Source organism: Chiloscyllium plagiosum, unplaced genomic scaffold (assembly GCF_004010195.1).
Source record: "Chiloscyllium plagiosum isolate BGI_BamShark_2017 unplaced genomic scaffold, ASM401019v2 scaf_56089, whole genome shotgun sequence".
In the NCBI taxonomy this organism is placed as follows: domain Eukaryota; kingdom Metazoa; phylum Chordata; class Chondrichthyes; order Orectolobiformes; family Hemiscylliidae; genus Chiloscyllium; species Chiloscyllium plagiosum.
In genome coordinates, this window is record NW_025203010.1 from 3805 (window position 1) to 8133 (window position 4329).

Below are 4329 nucleotides of genomic sequence, written 5' to 3' on the forward strand. Positions count from 1 at the left end.
TTTTAATGGAAGGATCAGAAGGCGGTAACTACACTCTCATCAGAATGGCATATGATCAGAACCAGGTTGGAGAAAAACTTTACAATGCTTTGCACATTCATTAAATGGAATTTCATTGCATTTCAATACCAGAGCAGATTTGTGCCAGCAAATTCGAAGGCAGGTTTGCAGATGGGAAAGCAAGCAAGAAAGCTTCGTTCTTGTCCAAGTAAATGGCTGCAGTTGAAGAACAAAGCAGTTTCCGCCCAGTTTCGAACTGGGGATCGCTCGCGCGATAGGTGAACGTGATGACCACTACACTACAGAAACAGACCGCCGCTGCCCGTGCTGCCGCTCAGTGGAATCCAGCACTGGAAGTTGAAACCATTCTACGTTTCACCTTTCTGTTTCCAATAGCTCGTTGATGTCCAGCGTAATTGACATCTTGAAAACGTAAAAATAAGACAGGTGAAATTGATGACAAAATATAGGCAAGGATGTCGTCAATGTTTGTAGCGTAGGGCGAGGTGGGTTCGGCTGGGACGACTTTCCATGCAGCGTAACGGCTGCGACATGATCTTATGGAAGGGTTGTAAACTGAGTATTTACGTGTTTTACCCAAGTTGGGGTGAGTTGAAAACTCGAGAGCATAGGTTTAAGGTGAGTGGGCTGAAATTGACAAAGGACCTGAGGCACATTTCCCACACAGAACGTTGTGCGTGTTTGGAATGAGCTACTGGAGGAAGTGGAGGAAGCTATTACACTCAGAAAATTGCAAAGGTAATCGGATGAGTTTCTGGATAGGATGGGTTTAGAGGGATTTGGGGCAAATGCTGGGGAACGGGACTTGTTTAATTTTGGCTATGTGGTGAGTGTGGACGAGATACACCGAAGTATCTGTTTCCACACGGTGTTCTCCAATAGCGTCGTGTTGCTTACACCGGCTTTAAAGGATTACTTTTTAGCGGAGCTTGCCGTCGCAGTCTGTGGCACAATCATTTAGTCTGTTCAACTGCTCACGGGAAAGGTAATATTGTGAAACACTGCAGAAACGAACGACTTCCTTACTTTTGCTCCGACTGACCATATTCCGTGAAATTTTCCAGATTCTCAGTTGAGGATTTTTGCTGCTGAAAATTACCTCAGAAACCCTGTTAACTCGTAATCTATTGAACGAATCGCAAAACAGAAAGCATTTAACACGGAACACAAACAAATCTGGCAAACCTAATTCATTTTCAGACAATGCTAAATGTGAGACAGTCCGAGGGCATGAGTCATACAGTAATCTCACAACTAACAACAGGGCAAATCCAAACTACTCTTTCAAACATACTGCAGCCTTAGAGCACAACCACTTGTCAGATAATGCTGAAAAGGGAGAAAGAAAGAACATAATAAGAATGGGACATAAAAAGTGAATTTCACCAATTAGATTACCTTTCCCTTCCGATGTCTCCAGGACGTAAATGAAAGAAATGGGAGTAATTCAATAACATATGACATCGAAATTCATTGGAACGATTTTCCCATTCGCCAGAAAGCCAAATAACGACGAGTCGAGTCACTGCAGGACTTTGTTTCACAACAGCGATGAAATAACAGTCTCCATTCGGTTCCAGTTAAAACTCAACTGACCTGGCACAGCAGAGCGGTTTGCGAATTTCCGCGCGGGAGGCTAATACGATCATGTCAGCAGAGACACTTTGAAATATATGGCACTGTGCCACACCACAGTTAATTCCCCGCGAAGCAAACGCATTTTTCATTTGTTTTCAACATCAATACAGTGGGGAATGAAACAGCATTTTAACAAGCTGCAAAGTTGGAGTTGATCAGCATAACTGGCAACGGTGGGATTCGAACCCACGTCCCATTCAAAAACCGGATGGTGGATGCAGCACCTTAGGCCGCTCGGTCACACAACCCGCCGGCATTCAACCAGCCGGCACGACTACCAGCTGGCCACAGTCCCCATTTTCTTGCACTTCCAATTGTGCTCCTGCATAACAACAGATGCAAAGTCGCATGAAAAGGGTTCCATGATCCCTCACCGACTCACACAATTGCTGGGATGTGCCCGGCTACAATGTCAATTTCGCAGCAGATAATGATAGCCTATCAATCCAGACAAAAATCAATGGTAAGCTGAGTCTATCTTCTCACACTCTTTTCAGTTACAAATGTATCTGTGAGTGCGTGAGAATATATATTGGCTTATGATTTGGTCAAATTACCATGAGCTGCTTGACATTACTGCAATTTCGATTCTTGCTTCGCTAAATGATTTCACACATTGCTCAAAACAGGACGACTTTCACGTTTACACGAAACACGAAACACACTGGATTACAGGGAAAATGCACAAAGCTGAGCAGGCCGTGTTCCACATCATACCGTGCAGCATAGTTACAGTCACTGTGTCTGTTTTGCAGAATAAGAGTCCCAAAGAATGATCTCCACCCTAAAACCAGAGGTAGCATTACAATCCGAGAACGACAGATCACATTGTGAGGATGTTCTGACCTCTGGGCCAGTGCGAGATGCCAGTTTCCTCGCCTTTTACCTTAACCGTGCAATTTGCTGCAGAGATCTTCACTCCTGGACATGAGCCACATGGATACCAACTGAGTTGGAAACCTGTGTGGGAATCGACGAGAAGCGTCTCAATAAATTTTGCTAAATTGCATGGTGCTTATTAGAAATGCAGTTTCTGTTCATCTCAATCTAAAAGGCAGCTTCTGAACATAGTAACAGAAGTCAAAAGGTAATTACCTCACCCCACCCCCTTTCCGGAAGAGGTGCTAACTGCCCTTGAGTGCTTTTTGTTCTCGATGTAAAGAGCTCTTACGCCTGACTCACCTTCACGTCTCTGGTTGCTGAGTGAATCACAAAGAAGGAGTTTCACCAGAGCTGCAACTGCCTCACTTCCCCACTCGCCCTCCCCGTTTACATTTTCCTGCTTTCCAGTGATTTAAAGAAAACCAAATGGATGCGATGTCATTCTGTAGCCTTTCTGTCGATACCTCCATTTCAGTTCCAACGTGGCTTAGATCTCGGGGCGCACCTGAATACTGGCGACGCTATGAAAGCACAGGTCCAGAGGTTCCACTGAGAGTGTAATTTCTTTCATTGCTGTTGCTGATTGAATGAGCCACTAACGTGCGAACTGCTCCAAAACATGATTCAGGACCTCTGGTGCCAAATCTCGCACGTTGATTAACGGCAGACAGCTTCCAAATGAGGGCTTTCAGAGATGACTTTGGGGTACATTTGACAGACAGACAAGTTCAGGAATCCGTGGTGCGTTTTGACACCAACGCATCAGCTTCTTCCCTGTCTTAGGACCGGGCCGCCTGCGCAAGGAATCCAAATGCGGTACTGCTTTTCGTGGAAGGATCAGAAGGCGGTAACTACACTCTCAAACAGAATGGCATATGATCAGAACCAGGTTGGAGACAAACTTTACAATGCTTTGCACATTAATAAAGTGGAATTGCATTGCATTTCACTCCGAGAGCAGATTTGTTCAAGCAAATTCGAAGGCAATTTTGCAAGGGAAAGCAAGCAATTAAGCTCCGTTCTTGTCCATGTAAAAGGCTGCAGTTGAAAAGCAAAGCAGCTTCCGCTTAGTTTCGAATTGGGGACTTTTCGGATGGTAGGCGCAGGTGATGACCACTACACTACAGAAAAAAGCCATAGCCGCTCTTGCTGCTGCTCAGTGGTATCCAGCACTGAAAGTTGAAGCCATTCTACCTTTCCCGTTTATGTTTCCAATAACTCTTTGTTTTCCAGCGTAATTGACATCTTGAAAACTTTAAAAAAAAGACACGCTTCCAACTCAGTTCCAACACGTTTCCAACTCAGTTGGTATCCATGTTGCTCGTGTCCAGGTGTGAACGTGTCTGCAGCAAATTGCACGGTTAATGTAAAATGCAGAAAAACATACACACGGACCTGCACCAATACCTGTCTCCTATTATTAAACAGTTATAGACAGAAACACAAGCACACAACCTTACACCACTACCCTGTCTCCTGCCATGAACCAGATATATGCAGAAACACACACAGCCCTCCATCATCACGCTGTCTCCTTCCATTAAATAGATATACACAGAAACACACTCACAACTCTCCACCAAAACCCTGTTTCTTGTCAGTAATCAGATATACACTAAAACGCACAACACAATCCTCCACCGCCACGCTGTCTCACGCTATTAAGCAGATATACACAGAAGCACACACACACACACACAACCCTGCACCAACACCTTGCCTTCGGTCAATAAACTGATATCCACAGAAACACATACAAATCTCTAAGCCACCTTCCTGTCTCCTGGC

At 44.7% G+C, this 4329-nt stretch overlaps 1 non-coding gene across 1 annotated transcript; it reads right to left on the reverse strand.

Annotated features, from left to right (window-relative positions):
• Positions 1 to 236: 236 nt before the first annotated feature.
• Positions 237 to 309, reverse strand: trnad-auc. The gene has a single exon. It is a non-coding gene; the product is annotated as a tRNA-Asp (tRNA).
• Positions 310 to 4329: the final 4020 nt, after the last annotated feature.